This window comes from Vicia villosa, linkage group LG6 (genome assembly GCF_029867415.1).
Source record: "Vicia villosa cultivar HV-30 ecotype Madison, WI linkage group LG6, Vvil1.0, whole genome shotgun sequence".
NCBI lineage: Eukaryota > Viridiplantae > Streptophyta > Magnoliopsida > Fabales > Fabaceae > Vicia > Vicia villosa.
Window position 1 is genome coordinate 88,854,877 of NC_081185.1, and position 23,280 is coordinate 88,878,156.

At 32.2% G+C, this 23,280-nt stretch overlaps 1 long non-coding RNA gene across 2 annotated transcripts; it reads left to right on the top strand.

Annotated features, from left to right (window-relative positions):
- Positions 1-16,504: 16,504 nt before the first annotated feature.
- On the top strand, positions 16,505-20,217 carry LOC131611846 (uncharacterized). 2 transcript variants are annotated; one of them, XR_009287194.1, is made up of 7 exons: positions 16,505-16,702; positions 16,788-16,850; positions 17,063-17,163; positions 17,582-17,691; positions 18,389-18,414; positions 19,538-19,718; positions 19,843-20,217. It is a non-coding gene; the product is annotated as an uncharacterized LOC131611846 (long non-coding RNA). The 2 variants fall into 2 exon arrangements; XR_009287193.1 differs by having other exon boundaries at positions 16,505-16,672.
- Positions 20,218-23,280: the final 3,063 nt, after the last annotated feature.

Here is a 23,280-nt window from a genome sequence, read left to right on the forward strand (position 1 = left end):
TCATGCTCTGATAATTGTAACACTGGGGAACACTAGCTTAGGGTTCACGTTTTAATAACTATATTTTTATGATCTTGGTTGTATTATGGGATGTGGTATTAAAGATGTTATACTCATCCGAATGTTGGATTTCCGCTGTGTTGACATGAGATTATTTTATGAGTTATGATGAATTATGTTGAATTTCCTCAGTGAATGCATGACAATGACGTATGATGTTTGTTTTTTTAAATTGAATTGTGGCACCTTTGTTTCATGTACTCTGAAATATTTATTTAATTGTTGCGTGGTTTAGGTGGGTGTTACATAGAAAAGAGGAAAGTAAGAAGAACACAATCAAATTAGTTATAAACTACTATTCTTTACTTTCTCTTTGAAACGATATTACAAGTGTTACATAGTAGTAAATAACATCTCTCACCGTAATTAGGATTTGCAGTGTGCAATGATGAGAGACTAGCATGCTATTGTAATAAAACTAACATACTAAACTAATGTGCTTTTACACACAGACCCATTACATAAGCTAACTTAGGGCATAAACTAACTTAAATAATTGGGCTTAACAAATATGCCCAATTCGACACACTAACAATCCTAGCATTTCGACTACTGCATACTTTGATTACATCATTGCAGGCCTTCGACTACAGCATGTGAACAGACTTCGATGGCATGCTAAGATCCTGTCAAATTGTCGAATCAAAAGTTACCCTTCGACCATACTAGAGTTCGATCCAATATCTCACAAAAATCATGTCTCATATAACATTAAAAAGGATTCGATTTAATTCACATATATTTTTATATATTTGAAAATATAGCCATAAAAAAGAATACAAATAAATGAATGGACAAAATACCACTAATAGTTGTAAGTAGAGACACATTGGGCCCGTTTGTTTGGCTGTTTTTAAAAAAGATTTTTATAATGTAATATAATTTTGTAAAAAAAAGTTTATAATTTTATTTTCATAAAAGCTTCAAATGAAAATTTGGTTTGAATAGTTATTCTTAAAATGTTATTTTAGATATTTTATCATTTTAGTGAAATTTTTTTGGATATCAAAATAAAAAAAAATCACTTAATTTTAAAGTTATTTCAAATAGTTTTTCATAAAAATTATATTTAAAATACAAATTTAAAAAAAAAAACGATTTCGACTATATTTTTTATTTTCAATAATATATATTTATGGTACAGGATGTCAAAACTAGTCTTTCAATTTAGAAAAAATAAAGAGAAAATGGGTGATTCACTAACAGTGTAAAATATTTTTACACTGTCAACGAATCACCATCATATATCTTAAAATATATATATATATATATATATATATATATATATATATATATATATATAATTAAATCATTTTTATATTTAAAAAAAAAATTAAAAATATAGTTGATTGATGACTTTCTATTGGGTGATAGTGTAAAACTAGTTCACTACGTTTTAAGTCAAAAAAAAATATAAAAAAATCTTTTCATTATTTTAAAACACAATTTTATAAAATTCATTTCTAAAAATATAACAAAATATTCATTTTTTTAAAAGCATAAACAAACATACCCATTATTACGAAGTAAAATAAGAAAATAACAAAGAGAATGTTCTTACTAAGTAATTATTATTGAAATAAAGATATGTTAAAAATAAGGGTTTTGCTAACCAATGCCCTCAGGGCACTCTTTAAGCATACTAAATAAGAAAACATTTCAATTTTCAATACATTTTCAATGTATTATAAATATACACATTTCAATAAAAACTTATCACTTTAATCACTTAAATAGTGCCTCAAGGGCATTGGTTAGCATTTTAGTAAAGAGCCAAATATACAAAATCTTTAATAAGGAAGAATAAAAAAGTTACGAAAGATAAATGCAAATTCACTCGGATTATAATTTACTCCAAGGTTATAATATAAGGAACTTAAGTTATCCGATAAACATATAATTTATCAAGTTTTCTCAAATTAAATAATTTTTTCTTTATTAAATTTAGGACGGAAGCGGCCTAATCCGAGAGAGTTTTAATTTTATATTTTTGCCATGTCGTAGTTTGTAAATGTATGAATTAAAACCCATCACTCTGAAATAAATAGTTCAACACATTAAACCGTCCGCTATTCTTAATCACCCCTTAAACTTCCCTATTTATATTATCCACTAAATTAAATAATTTACGAGATACTTAATCGGCCACATTACTTGTAAAGCGCAAGGGTTGTATGCATTAATCACCTCCTTTTTCCCGAGAATTCAAATAACTAAATTTCAGTAATTGACATTTAATGGACAATAAATAAGTCGTGGTTTAAAATAAAAACTTAGCTTAAAATAAAATTGTAACCCATTGCACTTCTAATTAGTAGAATTTTTATAGTGACTATCAATAAAACACTTTCTTTCTGGTTTGAGTATCAATTTACAACTTATATTTTGTGACCTATCTTCAATCATGGATGCTACTACTGAAACGGAGGAATGCGTGCCATTGAAACTTCTAGTGAACGAAGAGAGTTATAAAGTTGTGTTTGCTGAAGCTGAGAAAGACTTTGTTGACATTATATGTAGCTTCTTAACATTACCATTGGGAACCATTGCAAGACTTGTTCAGAAGGATTCAAGCATGGGACCAGTTACTGTTGGTTGTCTTAACTCACTCTATCAAAGTGTGGCAGATCTCGATACAAGGTGTCTGTGGGAAAAGACAGACAAAGAGATCTTCTTGCAACCAAAGAACTCGTCTGAAGATTATTGCAGCACTCTTAAAATAAACATTGACGACACTCCGCCCACACAGTACTTCAAGTGCAAAACTTATTTTTGTTATAATACATGCCATTATTTGAGCAAATCTGAAAATACTATTTGTGACTGTGGGGGTATTACTCAGAGTTCAGTTCCCCTGAAACGTTTCTACAAAGGATTTGTTAACAATGTTGCTACTTTTGTAATTGCTGATGATCTGATTATTATGCCAAATTCTATGCTTTACACAAGTTTTTCTCTGCTCAAGAATTTCAGAATAATCTCAACTCCTACAAAGGAAATGACTGTAAATGTCACTAAGGCAAAGGTTTTTTTTTTTATTTCTTTGTATGTTTGCTTGATTTACATACAAAAAATTTAAAATTTTCTTCTATTCTTTTTTAATTGATTAGTTTATTTGGTACTAGTATAACTATTTTTATAACTATCCAGGTACTGGATCTTCTGAAGTGTGCTTTGGTTTCTAAGTCACCTTTGACGGATGTGTTTCTAGGAAAGAAACCATCCGTTGAGAGGTCTTTTTTCTCTTGCTTTAATGAGAAGAGCAATAATATACATATCTCAGTACAGATAGTTATAAGAAAGTCAAATCGAAAGATTTTGTTTGCTCATGGGGAACAAGATTTTGCGGATTTACTTTTAAGTTTTCTCACATTTCCATTGGGAGGTATTGTACGTAAATTAGGAGAATGTAGTTCTATAGCCAGCATTGACGGATTGTACAATAGTATAGCTGAATTAGATGAAAGCAAGTATTTGATGTCAGATGAAGCGAAGAATAGGCTTGTTGATCCTCACTTGATGTCGGAGTTCAAATCAAGCAAGAAGATATTGCCAATTAAGGAGCCAAGGCTACACTGTTATTGTTATTATCAAGGTAAAAATTATGAAGAAAGTATTTTCCATGATCAATTTTTCGTTAGTGAAGAATGCAGGGGAGATTGTGGAAAATTTGATGCAATGCAGTTGCTTCAAAATATAAGAAGTAAGGAAGGTTATGTGAAGGGACCAAGAACGTACTTAGCTACTGATGACTTGGTTATTGGACCTTCATCTCCAATTTCTGCTAAATTATTAATCGATCGTATGAAAGTTTCTGTTGATGACCTCAAGGAAAAGACCGTCACCATTGATATGAAGGAGGTAAATAGTAAAATAAACTCTATGTGTACTTTTGAGTTTGAATTCATGGTACAAGATTACTGACTGATAATGTTTTTTTCAAATGCAGTGTTTGTGCATACTGAAAGCTGCTTTGACTTCAACATCAGCTTTAACAAATGGTCTCAGTCACTTGTTGTTGTAAGTTAAGGAGGAAAAATTAATAACAGTCATCGTTGTGTTGGTTTTGAAGCTTTACGCTATTTTATGAGTGTTTTAAAATGTGTTAGAAGAAATCTGTAATCAGTTATTATGACTGGATTTACTATTTTTTTGTTGTTATTTCAATTCTGGCGTTATCGTTATGATCTAGTATTTGTAAGTTTTATTCATTCTGAATTAAAATGGCATATATATGCAATTCACATATACTTTACTGAAACAGTCTTCTCGATCTCAAGTTTGAGTCATACCAAATTTTGGAAAACTTCTGTTGATTAGCCATAGTTTAATTATCATGGCAGAATAAATAGACACTTTACTTAATGACGACTTAGTCTGAAAAATATTTTATAAGACTCTATTTAGTCATAGTTTAATTTTGATATATTTGAGGTCTTGATGGATAGTCCATCTTAGATGTTCTTTAAGACTGCCCTAACCATAGTTTTCAATTTCATGATATAAAGTGGATTTCATAATTCAATCAAATAAACAACGGTGGAATATAAGCATAATTTTATTTTTAAAATTAGATATAGACCCGCACCTAGCACTGCATCAATTGCAGTATTGTAGTAGACATGTAGACATATGAAACATTGTGAACATCTTTGTTGTGGTAGATGATTTAACTTCCTTACAATAAGTATCTAAATGAGATGTTTTAGCAAAAGTATATAAGCCAATTCAATAAGGTGGAGCTTTTAGAAAATAATATTGACTGCAACCTAAGCTTTCTCAATGGAGAAAAGTATATATGATTTTATTGTCAATTACTTTTTTTAATAAGCAATAAGATTAATAAAGAAGTATAAGGGATATTCCGCCCAAAAATTAGCATGTACACCTCCTACTCCTCAAAACAAGTGAGAGGTAGAATATTCCAAACCTGAAAATTAAAATAACCCACTAATTTATGAAAAGAGATTAACCACCTCCACGAATTAAAAACAATCTTCGACATATCCACTTATTCATGTTTGAATGTATTTCAATTACTCCATATATACTTGATCACAATTTTAGTTGTACAGGCCCCAAACATTTGAATAACAAATATTTCTAGAGAGAAAGGAGAGCTTCTCTCTCCCCTTTTCTTCTTCTGTCTGTTCCGACCATGGATTGGAGGGTGGCACAGAGAAAGATTTTTTGAATTATGAGACCATCATTATTCCTAGATTCGATCGCAATGTGAGTAGATCAAAGGATGCTGGTTTTGAAGGTCAACAACGTGATTTGTTTCAGGGGAATAGGTTGGTTTCGGATGTTCGAAGACCGGGTTCAAGTTCCGACGCGGGTTCCAAAGAAGGTTTTGGGGAGGATGAGTTGGAAGAGGGGGAGGTTTGGGTGGAGGAGGTTTGGCCGGAAGGTGAAGATGTCGATATGGGTAAAGAAGGGGGACCGTTGGATAAAAGGATGGTTGATGCAAATAGGGGTAATGGTGATGTTTCAGGTATGGAGGTAGAAAAAATAGCGGAGGTGTCTTTTGACAAAGCCTTTGTAGCGGTAAAGGGGGTGATGTGTCAAGTAGACAGTGTGGAATAAAAAAGGGTGCTAACGTGGAACATTTTAAGGAGGATAGCATGGAGAATTTTAAGGAGGGAGGGTAGAACGATTCAATTTCGGGAGAAACAAGGGTGAGTTGTTCATTGGATAACGTTGTGTTAGCAGTGGGGCCTACTATTAGGGGAAGTAACAAAAAGGTGAAATTTAAAAATATAACCGAGGCCGGTGGGATTTTTAAAGTGGGAAAGGGTAGGCCCAAGAGAAAAAAACGCATTGGGTCCAATACGAATATTCAGTATGCGAGAAAGTACCTTCAGATCCTATTTCTCCTCTTTCTCTTACTGTTTCGGCTAGGAACCTTTCGGGGACTCAAAAGAAAATTTCTCTGTATTATGGAAGGTAACCAGAGGAGTCGGATATTTTGAGGAGTAACAGGCGGAATTTAGAAAACTTGGATACTAATGTTGGAAATAAATTATGGAAGATTGTCAGCAACTTAGGCGTTAATATGGTAGATCCAAAGAAAGATTATGTCATCAGAATCGACGAAATGGAAAAAGAAATCAAATACATAAAGCAGAAAAGGATGGAGAACACAATTGTGTTACAATGATCATAGGCTCTCTCAATATTAGAGGTGGTGGAAGTGTTGTAAAGAGGTGGAGGATTTGTCAGATTATTAAAAAAGGTAATGCTGACATTTTTCTTATTCAGGAGACAAAGTTGGGTGATATTTCTGTTCTGTTAGCTAATAGTTTCTAGAATGATAATAATGTTGGTTTTTCTTTTTTGGCTTAGGTGGGTGCGTCGGGAGGTTTGTTAACTTTATGGAATGCTAATAGCCTTCCGATGTTGTGTAATTTCAGTGGGAGGGGTTTCTTAGGTGTGAAAGTAATTTGGAAGGAAGAGGTTTATTATATTGTTAATGTTTATTCTCCTCGTTCTATTACGGAGAAACGTTCGTTATGGGAATCATTGTAGTTATTGAAAGATAGTAGGGAAAGAAAGGGTGAAGCGCTCTTGAATAGTAGAACGAATTGGAGGGACTTTACGGAATTTATTGATAGGAGTAATTTGGTGGATGTTCCTAGTATGGGTAAAAAGTTCACTTGGTTCGGAGGGGACGGTAAGGCGATGAGCAGGATAGATCGGTTTTTGAAGGAAGATAATGTGATTAACAAATGGGGCGTTGTTGGTCAATTTGTCGGAGATCGCGATATATCGGATCATTGTCCGATTTAGTTAATCAATGTTAAATCAAATTGGGGTTCTAACTTGTTGAAAGTTAATAACGAGTGGTTCGCTAATGGGGGGGCTTATCTCTTTGTGGAGAAAGAATGGCAAGCTATTACGGTAGTTAGAAGGGGAGATTATGTTTTGAAAGAGAAATTGAGATTACTCAAGGAAAGGTTGAAATGGTGGAACTTGAATTTTTTGGGAAGTTTAATTTGGCGGTGGAGGAAGGTGTTCGTGGTATAAATCAAGGTGTGGAAATGGTGGATGATGATGATGATTTGGAGATCAATTTGGATATGGATAGAATTTGACGGGCTTCAAGTGGCTTTTGGTTGATTCTTAAGATTAAAGAGAATATGTTGATTCAAAAAGCTAGGTTGAAATGGGTAAATGATGGGGATCCTAATAGTAAGTTTTTTCATAGGGTTATGAAAGCAAGGAGGAATAGAAATCATATTGGCTCTATTATTACAGATAGAGGTGTGATTGATTCGGTGATGGAGGTTAAGGGGGAGGTTTTTAATCACTTTCAAAAGAAATTTGCCGAGGTGGAGAATGGGAGGCCGAATTTGGAGGGTTTGTCCTTTCCTTCTTTAGGTCAAGAGGAGAGGTTGTCTCTTGAATGTCCTTTTTCGAAAGGGTAAATAAAAGAGGCAATTTGGAGTTACGACGGTTTGAAGAGTCTGGGGCCCGATGGATATTCTTTCATGTTCATCAAGAAATGTTGGGAGATTTTAAAGGAGGATTTTTATAATTGTTTCATGTGTTTTCATCGTGAGGATTTGTTGTCTAAGGCTATTACTTCTTCCTTTTTGACGTTGATTCCCAAATCCTCCAATCCTTTGGGATTGGGTGATTATAGGCCTGTATGCTTGGTGGGTTGTGTCTACAAATCTATTTTTAAGTTGTTGGCTTCTAGATTAAGGAAGGTGTTAAATTCGGTGATTTCCGATTGTTAAACCGCTTTTGTTCCGGGTAGGCAATTATTGGACGGGGTTTTGGTTGCAAACGAAGTGGTGGATTTGGCGAAGAAGGAAGGAAATAGGCGTCTTCTTTTTAAGGTAGACTTTGAGAAAGTATACGATAATGTTTCTTGGGACTTTCTTACAATTATGTTGAGATAGATGGGTTTTGGTGAAATTCGATTGAAATGGATGGAGGAGTTGATTTTTTCGAGTAAAATATCGGTGTTGGTCAATGGTAGTCCCACGAAGGAGTTTTTGGTAGAGAAAGGTTTAAGGCAAGGTGATCATTTATCTCCTTTTCTTTTTGTGATCGTTGCGGAGGCTTTAAAGGGTATGGTTAGTAAGGCGGTGGAAATTGGGGATTATGTGGGTTTCAACGTGAAGAGAGAGTGTTGTGTTGATGTTTTCCAATTTGCGGATGATACTTTATTGGTGGGAGATGGGAGTTGGAAGCATGTGTGGGCTATCAAGGCTATTTTGAGGGGCTTTGAAATTGTGTCGGGGCTTGATATAAATTATCATAAGAGCAAGCTCATTGGTATTAATGTTAGTGATAATTTCTTGGATATTGTTTATAACTTTTTATCTTGTAGGAGGGAGGAAAATCATTTCTCTTTCCTTGGTATTCCTATAGGGATTAATCCTAGAAGAATGTCATCTTGGAATATGTACTTGAATAAAATTAAATGTCGGCTTATGGGTTGGAAGGTGTGGTTTTTAACTTTTGGTGGTAGACTTACGCTTCTTAAGTCCGTCCTTTGTAGTCTTTCCATCTTTTTTCTCTCCTTTTATAAGGTGCCTTTAAAAGTGGTTAAGGAAATTATAAGGTTGCAATGTAACTTCCTTTGGGGTCGAGCGAGTGAAGGGAGAAAAATCCATTGGGTTAGTTGGATGAGTGTTTGTTTACCTATTCAGAAGGGTGGGCTTGGATTGAGACGGATTCAGGATTTCAATTTTTCTCTTCTTCATAAGTGGAGATGGAGGAATTAGGAGGGTCTGACGCATTATGGTATAAAGTTTTGAAAGCTCGTTATGGCAATATTAATCTCCATGTTGTCTCTTTTGACGGGAATTGTAAGAGGATTTCCAAATCCTTTTGGTGGAAGGATATTATTCTATAGAAAAAATACATAATGTTAATATGTTTGCTAATAATTGTAGATTCTCTATTTGTAATGGTTATAACACTTCTTTTTGACAAGCAAAGTGGGTGGAGGATAAATGTACTATGTAGTTGTTTTCGGAGGAATTTTTTCTTTCGAAATTGAAGTTCATGGCGGTGGCGGGTATGGGAGGGTGGGTGAATGGAAGTTGGGAATGGGAGTTCCGATTTCGAATAGTGTGGTGGCAGCCACTGCCGTATAGTGCTTCCTTCAGCTGGTTCAGCCTACGAATTCGGGCACAGATCGTGTGTTTTGGGTGGTAGAAGCGGACCATGAGTTCTACGTAAAGAGTTGTTATGATCTTTATAACGTTTTTCATTTTACTTTTGGCCCCGAGAAGGAGTTTGATATATCTTTTTATTGCTTATGGGAGTTGGTTGTGCCTCAAAAGATTAAGGCTTTTGGGTGGAGGGTTTTCTCAATAGAATGCCTAAGAGGGACCTTCTTCTTTATATGGAGAGGGAAACTTTGGACCATATTGCTCTTTTTTGTGGCATGTCCGCCTTGATTTGGAAGGAGATAGCTTGTTGGATTGGCTTTATTGATTTTGATAATGGTTGTATGAGGGGTAGTTTTTTGAGGTGGTTTAATTTTTGTAAACTCAAGAAGGTGAAATCCGGAAGAGAAGGCACTATTTGGTTGGCTACTTGTTGGTCAATTTGGAAGCTTAGAAACGGTATCATCTTCCAGAATGATTCGTGGAAAGTTTCCGACACCGTATGGAGTATTAAGGCTCTTGTATTTGGAGGTGGTCGTTCATAGGAAAAATTACTCGTACCAATTATAACTTTTATGAGTTTACCAATGATCTATTGTTGTTTCTATCTTAGGTTGTATTTGGTGGGTAATTTTTCACTGGTTCGAGTTTCTTGTGCTCTTTTGTAATCTCTGTTAGAACCTTTGATTCTTTTTAATATATTTCTTGATAAAAAACAATTTTAGTTGTACCCTATACTTGATCATCTATCCCGATTTTTTGATAGGTGATTGCATATTAATATTTTTTTTCTTTAGTTCTCGATTATATTTTATTTTATTTCTTGGACTGGATCAGGTCTAACCCTCCCATTTTATACAAGTTTGCTTTTTCACTTTATAATATAGTCTTTCCCATTTTCAAAACAATAATATATATATATATATATATATATATATATATTTATATTTATTCTGATCTACTATTATGAAAATATCAATTTAATTTAGTTTATTTTTAAAATATTGGTTATCAGTTGTTTGATTAACACTCCAACGCGCAAATCAATTTAAGATTGAGATGAATACAGTGAACTTAGAGATCAAAGATTGTGTACATTCTCAAAGTATGTGAACTATATACATATATTGGGTCGTGTAGAGTGGGATTGAGATGGATTGAACCTTGGTCAATTAGGCCTTTGGCCGGTTCAGAATAGTTGCCCACAAGGCTTTATCAGGCCCTAAAGGTGCCAGGGGATACCTTAAATATCATTGACCGGCCTTCATGTCGTAGACCAGTGTGAAATAGAACAGAATCACTTGGGATCATTTCTCCGATTAAGTAAGGGGGAACAAACACATTTAATATGGCCCCTGTTGAAGCGGTAAAGCGGCAAGCAACAAAAGATTTGGAAGTATTTATCCGAGAAATTATCGTGTCCACAGAGATCGGTGCTACTGAACTGCCGTTCGACGGATTCTTAGTTCTTGAGTTTGGGTTAAAATGGGTTTTAAGCAAACAAGTAAAAATATAACATTTGAACATAAACTAAATTCATTCTTGATAGAGAATAGCTTATCTGGTTTGAATCTAAACTACTCCTCACAAACTTAGATTTATCACTCCGCCGTACTCAATCTACAATACTCATCAGAATCACCACATATCCCTCACATCAATGTCCATTTCTGCAACACCGACGGAAATTCAACTATATTGCTCTTTCGACGATGTCTCAACCGATCGAACAACACAGAGACATTAAACTCAGATATTATGTGGATGTTAACCCCAATCCTATGTCTAGAATCAAAAGCTAACAGGTTTTCCCCTAATCAAGATTTGTGATGTCTATTTCTACAACAACACAAATCCAAAGCGTTCAAGCAAAAAGATCAAGAAAACACCCATTAAGATTTGTAAAGCAAATATATTATACAACTAGTACAAAGAGTAACAAACATCCATGGGTTTAGAGTATTTACATACAAACTCACCAAAAGAGAAATACAAAGAGAAGAGAAGAAGAAGAAAACTAAATATTTCGCGGTGTCAATAACGAGCAAAGAAGCTTCGACTCCGGATCATCCGATTGCAAGCTCAATGGTGTTTCCAAGCTAAATCTACCCAAAACTGACCTAGGATGAGTTGGGGTTCAAAAATACCCAAAAACATAACCTAAGAAATCTGATTTCCGCCTATTTATTCAATTCTAGATCAGGTACAGCGCGCGTCGCGCGCAGGAGCGCGCATCGCGCCCAACACGCGGATTTGAAAAAATAACTTTTAGTAAAAAAGGCGTAACTTGAGAACCGTAACTCCGATTTGCGCCCGGTTCGAAGCGTTGGAAAGCTTATTCAATTTCCTATCTAACAATGACAACATATCAACCAAATTGGTGATTTATTATTCTTTGATTTTGAGCTTTATTCGCCGAATGAATTGATTCCGCCGCTCAAAATCGCGCGTTTGAAGTCGTGTCTTCGACACGTTATTGCTCATGCTCCAAATACGCAAGAATACCTACAAAAAGAGTATAAAACTATCAAAAAGTATAAAAGTGTATGAAAATATATCTATTCACAAAGTATACGTATTTATGCACAAAACGGGGAATTATTCAACGGGATTAACAAAAAGTATCGATAAGTGCCACTATTTACAAACACAAAATAACTACATTTTGGCACTTAACAGTCCCATCAATGAAATACTTCTATATCAATTTGCAACCCTTGCAGTTACGTGATTAGTTAGGGAATGACGCGGTTTAGAGAGTAATCAGGTGCACTCGAGTTGAAGTGTATCCCTAAATATAAATTTAGCCCTTGAACTAGTGTTCTCTTTTTCATAGTTGGTCTAGATCTTTTACATATCATTGCTTATAAACAAAATGAGTTGAATATTTGGAAGTTTTCTCAACCTTTTAGCTTTCAAGATTTCGCACGTCCTAAAGAAATGTTTTTGTCCCTTGTTCCCTAAGAATATCACTACAAGTGATTCAGAGCTTTACTTAAAGCTTTCGCCTTTTTCAATCTTCACGCTTTATTTTCCTCCTCTTACCAGGTACCTTTCAAACTCTAACTTTACGTTCATTATTTTATGTTTCCTTTGTCAGGATGTGTGATATCATTATTGATTTAGTGAATGATTCTGAAGTAGATATTCAATGAGAACATTGAGTAATGAAACAGTCTAGAGGGGGGGGGGGTGAATAGACCCTTTAAAAATAATTTTAAAAATTGGACCAATTTTTAAAAATGGATTATCCGAGGTTTATAAAAAATGTGCGCAGAAGGTTTAAGACTAAAATATGAATATTATACTATTATTGGACTTAATCACATCGATAAATTCACAATTCACAAAATTCACACATTGTTCAACAATGAATGATTCAAGAATTGTATATTACAAGAGATGTATCTTAAACAATATTTCAATTGTGATCAGATTCTAACGATAATTGTTCTCCAGAATTGAATCAACACTAATGCTTGATTAGCACTCCCACAAATAATACATTTCATGACAAAGTTTTCACCTAAGCCAAAATAAAATCAAGGTATAATGCCAAGGTGCACTGTGTTTTATTTTCTTTTTTTATAAAAAACCATGCATTCCCTCTGTTTTTAATATAACTGAGGGGAAAAACAATTCAGGACATGTTTCGAATCACAACTATTACAGTGTATATTTTTATTTGTTTATAAGTGTATACAAAATGATCTATCCCTTCCGTTTTCGTAATAACCGAGAGATAAAATAATCAGATTATACTATAAACGAGTTTAGTTTGACTCAATAAATGGAAAAACGAGTAAGCGGAAAGTTTGTTCCCACCTCTCCCACAAGTATTTGATACTCACCAGCTCACAACGAGTTAAGACTATACTCACCTCATTCTTTTCAAATAAAAGGGTTACACAGACAAGATGGAAATAGTTCCAATATTTCTCTAAGTATTGAATATGGGTTGTAGAACTCAAGTATTTGATACTCGTTCCCTACAAAAATAACTCTACCAATCAAATTATTTTCGCTCGTGTGCTTGAAAACCATTCCAGAAATAAGTTTCTTTTAACCATTTCGGTGCAAAACAAACAAAGACTTTAGTCTTCAAGGGTGACCAACAAGCAAAGGTTTAAACGCTCTAATATGTTTAAAACACCATTCTGTAAAAGCAATCGACCAACCAACTCGTGGTTTTCCTACCACAAACTACGAAGCTCTGATTTCCTCATTGCACATAAGGGTACGTAGGCACAAGATTTCATAATTTTGGCTAACACAACAAACTAAAAAATCAAAATCCTTTCTTTCCTCTTTCTTGCATAATAAGTAGAAGATCACAAACCGTCACACTAACACTCATTCGCAAAGTGAACTAAATGAGTCCCGTTGAGTATAATGGATGTGATGGGTGCTAATTCTTTCCTCTTGCATAACCGCCTGAACTTGCTCTTGGTTGCGACGACCATTTCCTTTCTTTCATGGGTTTTATTAGATATTTTTCCTTTCCTCCTGAAATAAATAAAGAGCGGTGACGACTCTGTTGTATTTCGAGCGTTCCTTATGCTCAAATATTTTTCGTGCCGCGACAAAAGGTTTCTTCTATCGCCGTATTTCCTAATTAAACAATTAAAATACTACAAAAACCTAGACAACAATTGGAGAAATAATCTTCTTATATTCACTCTCTCAACGATAATATCTCAAATATGATGAGATACACAGTTCTTGATTAGTTTAAAATATGACGACAATATAATAATTATAATAATGTTATATGTCTAACCGTTACATATTTAATTTTACATCCTTCAGTACTAACATGTACTGAAGATCATATTAGAAATAAAATGAATTAAGACTCTGTTTGTTAAAACTAGCTGGTAGCTGATAATTTGTAGCCGATAGTTGGTAGCTAGTAGTTGATAGCGCTGGTAGCTGATAAATTAATTTGAGTGTTTGATAAATTAGCTATTATACTAGCTGATAAATACAAAATGACATTAAATGACATTCTTATTATATAATTGCATTATATAATTAAATTAATTTTCATAAAATAAAAATATATATATATTAGCAAACACATGAAAAAAATTAATATATATTAAAATTAAAAATAACATCAAAATATATCAAACAATTATATATAAATATTTAAATGAACTTATATAATAATATTTATATAAATTTAATGAGATATATAAAATAACATTATTATGATTTGAATTCAATTATATTAATTTAAAATAATAACAAAAATAATTTTATTGTCTATTTTACGGTAAAACTCTAATATTATTACCAATTTTCGTGATCTTAGTAATCTAAAATAATTTCTTTTTTTTTTGTTAATCGTCACGAATATAGTTATACAACACGAATATATATATATATATATATATATATATATATATATATATATATATATATATATATATATATATATATATAAGGGTAAAATTATATTTTTGTTAAAATAATAAGGATATAAATGAAATAAAAAGTCACAAGCTAAAAGCTCAAAAGCTACTTCAAATAGCTTTTGAAAAAAAAATTAAAAGCTAGTAAAAAAACTACAAGCTAAAAGTTAACTGACAGTTATCAAACAGAGCTTTTTTTCTTAATATGAGCTGAAAAATTAAAAGCTCTGTTTGATAAAACTAGTTGGTAGCTGATAATTTTTACTAAAAACATTAAAGATTAAAAGTTCACTAGCTATCAGCTTTTTACTAAAAACATTAAAGATTAAAAAAATATTAAACATTGAATCATATCATAATATATATAGAAGGGTAAAAATAAATTTTGGTTAAAATAATAAGGGTATAAATGGAAGAAAAAGTCACAAGTTAAAAGCTACAAGCCCAAAAGCTACTTCAAATAGCTTTTAAAAAAAAAAAAAGACAAAAGCTAGTAAAAAAGCTAAAAGCTAAAAGCTAAAAACAGTTCCTAAACAGAGCTTTTTTTATTTATATGAGCTGAAAAACTAAAAGCTAAAAGCTCTTTTAATGACCTTACCAAATAGACTCTAAGTCTTTTCTCAAAATAAAAGTAAGATAAAATATGGAACAGCTATAAACATTTGTTCATTTATATTTTTAAATAAATAAATGTAACATTTTTTTAATTTCTTATTTTAAATTAACTTTGTTGAGTAAGATTTTATTTTATAGGTTAGACTTGTGGTTATTTTTTATATGGAGTTAGACTGGTGACATTTCTTAAAAAGTTTAGAAGAGAAATATTTTAAGGTTGATTTGAGAAATTTAGGAGAGAAGATGGCAAATTGAAAAAATATTGAAGAAACAGGGAGGTCATATTGTACTAAATCCCTTAAACTTCCCTATTTATTTTATTCACTAAAGTAAACAATTTACGAGATACAGTATGAATTAATTGACCAGGTTTCTTGTAAAGTGCAAAGGTCATATGAATTAATCATCTTCTTTTTCCAAGGACTCAAATATTTTCAATAATTTAACGGCCAATACACAAATCATCTAAAATAAAAACTAGTAAAGATTATATTTAAGTTGCAATCCTTGCACTTATAAAAAGTTCTCTTTTGGTTTTGAGTATCTGTGCTCTCATGGCTGCTGCTACCACTACAAAAAAAATGCCATATTGTGACACTCATTTCTAGTGATGGCTAACTATTTGTCACTAAATATCACTTTTACCTACAGTTTTACTCTATCACTAATATTTGTCACTAAATATTATTTTTACCTACAGTTTTACTCTATCACTATTGTCCTATTAGACAAAAAAACATATAATTGATTTTTACTCTTAAAGCAATCAAAATTAACTTTATATTTTAAAATATTACTATTTTCATTAAAAATGCTTTAATTATTTATGATAACAAAAATTAAAATAATTTTTTTGATTTAAACAAAAATTAATTTTGCCCACAAAATAATTTTTAACAAAAATAAATTGTAGATTATAAAAATAAAAAATTATTTTAATTTATTCTCACCATAAAATTTTTTAGTTACTGCTAAAATATCTTTATATTTAATACATTTTTCCTTTTATTTATATTTATATACTCTTTTTCCTTTTATTTGTATAACCTTATTTAAAAAAAAATTAATTTTTACAAAAATTAATTATAGATTGTAAAACAATTATTATAAATAAAAAATTATTTTAATTTGTTCTCACCATAACAATTTTTACTTATTACTAAATTATCTTTCTATTTAATACCTTTTTTCCTTTTATTTATATATATATACATATATTATACTCTTTTCTCTTTTATTTATATAACTTTATTTAAAAGTAAAATTTAACACCTAAATCGAAAACTGTTTCTCACCCTAAATCGAAAACGTTCTTCACGCTGAAATCGAAAGTGTTCTTCACCCCGAAATCGAGAATCGTTCTTCACACTGAAATCGAGAATCGTTCTTCACCCTCAAATTGAAAATGTTCAATCGTTCACACAAATGGTTGGCAAAAATAGTTCTATCACTGTGAGATTCCTTTTTCATCTTTCATTCACTGTGAGTTTCAGATTCCTTTTTCAATCACAAAAATGGTTTTCCAATTCTGAAACTCATCTATTTTATCTTTCATTTTCATATTCAGGTATAGAGTATGTTGGGGATTTAGAACCAAAAACTGATCTGAGTTTCATATCTTCAAGTTCAGGTGATTTTATATTTTGTACAAGATTCGGTACGCGAATGAGAAAATTGATTTGAAGTTTCATATCTTTATCTAGCATTTTCAAATTATGACCTAGAAATTTAAATCAAAATAGTGGCAAAACAGTAGTAAATTATATTGCTTGTTGGTACTATGTGAAAATTGATTTGAGATGGGTGTGTTTGTCACTAGATTAATTTATTTTTGTCCTTCAGCATTGATTTCAAAATAAGGACCATTGAGCTTGATGGAAAGCGAATCAAATTGCAAATATGGGATACAGCCGGTCAAGAGCGTTTCCGAACTATCACAACGGGTTAGTAGTGTATATTGAAAGTTCATTTAGGCATAATTAGAAGTCTAGAATGTTTTAATGCTACTTCTGTTGTGATTTTTCATGTGCAAATTTATTATATCTATGTCAAAACTTTACTTTTAAAAGTAGTATCAAATTATGACTATTTACCTATTTACATCTCCTTTTTATTCCTTTAAACTGGAAAAGTAATCTGAGTTGTATCTTTTAACAACATTTTATGGCCTTAACAATCATTGTAGAGTATATATATCTCTCTTGTCAACTATTTAGTTTGTTCTTGGTGCCATGTTCGGCAGAATGTGTTGCATTACATAACTCTAAGAGGAAATGTATTATCTTTTAATCAGATAACTTTCTGTGTTGGGTATTACTGATAGAACAAATATTTAATATGAACTAGTTGCTGTTGTGACAGTGGCACTGAGGAAGAAGTGTGGGCTACTGGAGTCTGGAACTGAGTGCAGTCACATGCAAACAGAACAAACAACAAAAAATATAAACTCTGCAACTCATTGGATTGACCAGGTAAATGTTATTGCATATTGTTTTAATGTCATTGGATTCCTTCTACACCTTTTACAGGAACACAACTGATAACAAGTATGTTATGTTAACTGAACCACCGTATTGTGGTATGAAATTTATTTGATGATATGGGAAGGGTCGTAGTATTAATATATAGTACGCTTTCTGGTATATTGACAGATGGGGTACTCCTTTCCTGACAAGGGAATTCTTTGTCTTTCTAAGTCAGCTCTTATCTTGATATTACTTGTAAATCATTTTATCAAATAGATACAACACTTGTTACTTATATAAACTTTTATAATTGATAAACACATTTAGTTGATGTTTTTTTTCAAGTGCTAATCGTTAAAGCCGAGTTAGGAAGTGTTGTGGTTATATGCAATTCCCGAAGGCTAACCAACCTCCCTAATTCTGCCATGGTACTAAAGAAAGAGCAGAAATGTTGTTTGTATCTAAGTTTGTGGTTGTGGTGGCTACTGGCTATGCCTCACACCATATAGTCAAGTCAACATTCATAATAGACAAAGTCTTTTTCACTCTCTTTATGTTAGAGATTTTTAAAAGGTGGGACATATTTCCTTTTTTCATTCTACTTTATATAAAAATTAGTTATTTTTAAATAACACTCCCACCTTTTTGAAATATGCTGGTTTGAAATATGATAGCTTAACTTCAAATATATTGTTTATTTCAGGAACTCCGATAAAGGTGGCTTCTAAGGTATGTTTGCATGTTTGTTCTTTTGAATATGCAATTTGCCACTTTTGTTTAATAGTATTTGTTCTGAATATGCAATTAATTCATTTATTCATATTTGTATCCAAGTTGACGTTTCTGTGTGAGCGTTTCATAGGTTATGACTAGATGATTGTGTTTAACTCTTTGATTCCTATGAGATTGAGTCTCGTAATCTAGAGTTTGGTCATGAGGTAAGTAAAGTAAGGCTAAAAATTGTTTCAGTTATGTTTGAAACTCAGGTTCGTCTGAACAATAGCTTCTAATTAGGATATGCTGTTTGAGTTTACTTACTGATAAGCATTTATGACAGTTTCTGCAAAATAGCTTATAACATCTCTAATAAAAGCTGATTTCCAATTGTTAAGGCTAATGCTAACTTGTGCCTTAAGGGACACAAGATAGCAAGACCCTTGTTTTTAGTAAGCTCTCCAAACATAGCTTATAAAGTCAAATCACATTTTTCCTGATTATAGAAATAGCTTTAGCATTTGTGTATGTATTTACAATAGTTTATGAAAATAATATATAACATGTTTAAAAGCTGGTTTCAAATAATTACAATAAGCTTTGCAGGCATAACTTATAAAACAGGTCACATGGAAAAAGTTAATCACATTTTTTTCTAACTGTAGAAATAACACTCATATATAAGAACTTTTATGACAAGTGCTTATTCTATGACTTTAGTGTATGTTTTGTAACAAGGCAGAATTGCTGAAATCAATGTGAGCTGTCATGATTCTCCTAAAACAACATTGGTGGTTTACAATAATTTCGACAAACCTAATGAGATACTGAACATGCCCTTAGCTTTTTGTTAGATTTTACTTAAATGTGCGTTATTCATTGTTTTGTTTTGGTTCATAGGGAGCTGAGTACAGAAGCTTTAAAGTTGAAGAGAGTCATGCCTTAAATTAAACCCCAATTGAATCTAAACTGGGTGTGGAATGCTGTGATTCTTACTTTTACTGCAATAGTTTTGCTGATTTGGCTCTCACTTGTTATTGATTCATGAATCATGATGCATGCGTCTAGAAGAAAAGTTGAATGTTGGATTTTTGTTTTATTATTGCTCATTTATCTTGTGGTCATCTTTGAATTGCAGCTGCTGATGTCTTCTTATGAAAGAACAAGAAGATATATGCTGGTGCACTCGGTGTAGAAACTTCTCTTTGGGTGTTTTTTGAGCTGCTTGAGTATCACTTTCTTACTCTCATTTGTCACAGTTCGATTCTGGTTCTTGCACTATTGTTCTTGTGGTCCAATGCTCATACATTTATTCACAAGTAAGATTCTGCTGAACCTGTTGATTTATTGATTTGAGGCACACTTGTGGATGTTAGATTAAGCTCTTATCTAATCATTTGCATTGGATGTTATTTTCATCTTGAAAAACGACTCACTTTGTAGAGGAAGTGGTAGCATTAGGAGAAAGTGTGGGCTATCATCTCATAATTGTTGGGATGGGTCAGTTTCCATCGAATATGCTGACGAGATTAGCAGAGAGGACAGCAGAGCATCCAGAGTTAGGTCCCATTGGAGACATTCTTACTTCTTCAACAAGAGGTCATAGGATGGTGTCATCGGTATTGATTATACAGCAGCGTGATGTGACAATATCTGAGGATGCGCCAATCTACAAGAGCCTCACTAATGACTAGGAAGAACACTTGGTTGTCAAGCATTTCTCTTTATTGTAAAATTTTAAGGATATAATATTTTTGAAGTTGTATTGTAAAATTTTAAATATATAATTTTTTTTATGTAGTTCTAATTTTCATAATATGAATTTTAGTTATTTAGTTTTACATTGGTTGAAAATGAGTTGTAAAGTATTTTTAAGGAATAATTTTATTATTATAATAATACTATTAAAAAATATTTAAAATTTATTGTATTTTAAAAATTAAAATTATATATATAAAATAAATTTTTTTTAAAAATATTATTTAAAAAAGTTTTAGTGACACATATAAAACCGTAGGTATAAATTTACCACTCATAAACTCAGCTAACATATAGTGACAGTAATAATAGTTGTAGGTAAACGTTTATCTGTAGCTAAAAGTTATAGTGACATTCACTTTAGCGTCACACTACACCCCCTTATAATTGACGCTAAAGGGGAGTGTCACTAAATGTTTTGTAGACTTTTACCTACAGTTTTTTGACTTTTAGTGACATATAATGAGTGTCACCAAAAGTCAATTTTCTTGTAGTGTACCAAATCGGAGGATTATGTGCCGTTGAAACTTCTAGTGAACGAAGAGAGTAATAAAGTAGTATATGCTGAAGCTGAAAAGGACTTTGTCGACATTCTCTGTAGCTTCTTAACATTACCATTGGGAACCATTTCAAGACTCATTCAGAAGGATTCAAATATGGGACCAGTTACTGTTGGTTGTCTTAACTCACTCTATCAAAGTGTTGCAGTTCTTGATGCAACGTATCTGTGGGAAAAGACAGACAAAGAGTTGTTATTGCAACCAAAGAACTCATCAAAAGATTATTGCAGCACTCTTAAAATTAACATTGATGACACTCCGCCCACACTGTACTTCATGTGCTCGAAAAGTTTCAGTGAAGATAGTCCATGTCATTATATAAGCAAATCCAAGGAGGCTAAATGTGCGTGTCAGTATCGTTTTAACACTCCAGTTACCTTGAAGTGTTTCTGCAAAGGATTTGTTAAAAATGGGGCTACTTTTGTCATAACTGATGATTTGAATATCATGCCAAAATCTATGCTTTGCTCAAGCTTTTCTCTGCTCAAGGATATGGTATTAGCCACTGTTTCTACAAAGGAAGTGATCGTAAATGTCACAAAAGAAAAGGTTTTTATTTAACTAATATATAGTAACTTTTAATCTTTTCTTTTTCAATTCATTTTTTATTGACTAGTGTAACTAATATATAACTAAGTTTATGACTATCCAGGTACTGGATCTTCTGAAGTGTGCTTTAGATTCTATGTCACCCTTGACCGATGTGTTTCTAGGAAAGAAATCTATCATAGATAACCCTTTGTTTTTTTCTTCTCAATGTGATGAGAATAGTGATATTCAAGTCACCATACAACTAGTTATAAGAAAGTCAAATGGTAAGATATTGTTTGCTCACGGCGAACAAGATTTTGTAGATTTACTATTAGGTTTTCTTACATTTCCTTTGGGAGGTGTTGTGCGCAAGTTAGAAGGACATAGTTCTATAGCCAGCGTCCATGGATTGTACAAGAGTATAGTTGAATTAGATGAAAACAAATATTTTATGTCCGAAGAAGCAAAGAATAGGCTTGTTGACCCTCGTTTGGAGTCGGACATCATTTCAAGAAATAATTTATTCCCAATAAAGGAGGCAAGATATTATTCCCTTTATCAAAGTCTTTATTTTGGACTTAAAATGCGTGAATATTTTATAAGTGAAGAGAGCAGGGGAGATAGTGGAAATTATGTAGAAATGCGTCTACATGCAAATAGAAGCAGGGAAGGTTATGTAAAGGGACCAAGAACATACTTAGCTACGGATGAGTTGGTTATTATACCATCATCTCCAATTTCAGCTCAATTATTAATCAATAATTTGAAAGTTCCTCTGGATGACCTCGAGGAAAAGGTTGTCACCATTGGTATGAAGGAGGTAAATAGTAAAGTAAACTCTATTTTCAACTTCTCATTTTATTACTTTTCAGTTTGAATCCATGATATAAGACTACTGATTGCTAATGTTTATTTTGTTAAATGTAGTGTTTGAGCATACTGAAAGCTGCTTTGACTTCTACATCAGCTCTAACAAATGGTCTCAGTCACTTGTTGATGGAAGTTGAGGAGAAATAACAACTGTTATTTTATATAAGTGTTTTAATCTGAAATCAGTTATTATCACTGGATTTACTTTCTTTTTTTTTGTTACTTCAATTCTGGTGTTATCGTTAAGAACTATTAGTATGTTTTATTCCTTCTGAATTAGAATGGCATATATTTGCTATGTCAATTTCCTGTGAAACAGTCTTCTCACAACACCATTGTTCATAACTCAATCGAATAGACAATAGCTGTTTTTAGAGCATATCCTATTATCATTTAAACAATTTATCGTCTAAAGTATTTCTCATAGAATAAGGTTTTTAGTTGCCTTAAATTTAAAATTATGCTTGGTCGCAAACTGGTAATTCACGTGAACACATTTGAACACATATTTCAATTAGTGTACCATAAACAAATCACCCACATTCTATTTAGTATTTTTCTACACTTTCAATTCTTAATCCAGTATCATAGCATTGAAATTATTGAGCTGGGTAACATTTGTTACCCATAATAATTAAGTTTCCATTACATTGTATTCATGCCAATATAATACATTCTATTTTTCTAGTTTTCGATGTACTTTCCTCCAAAGTTATGTCTTATTTTGGTTTGTATTCGACATTCAAACATATATCATTGTTAGGGTTAGATCAAATAATATATTCATCTCATCACAAAATAGACACGATAGATAGATGGTAGAAAGAAAATAGAAATTTTTTTTTTGAAAAGCCAAATGAATAATATTAAAACCCATCAGCATAAGAAATGGTGAAGGATAGAAACAAAAAGTATACACCAGTTCAGTAGAATATACAGAATTATCAATAACCACACCTCTAAAACACTACAGCCTTATTGTAAATCACACCCCTTTACCAGATCAGAGCTACAATCTAAAATTATCCTTACTACTATCCAACAACAGCAGACACAAAAAACAAAACAGTAAGCTATGTCCTCCACAACACTGATACAAATGAAATACAGAAAATAGTTCAATCAACCACCATAAAATTGTTCGATATTCCCGCGATTCCGC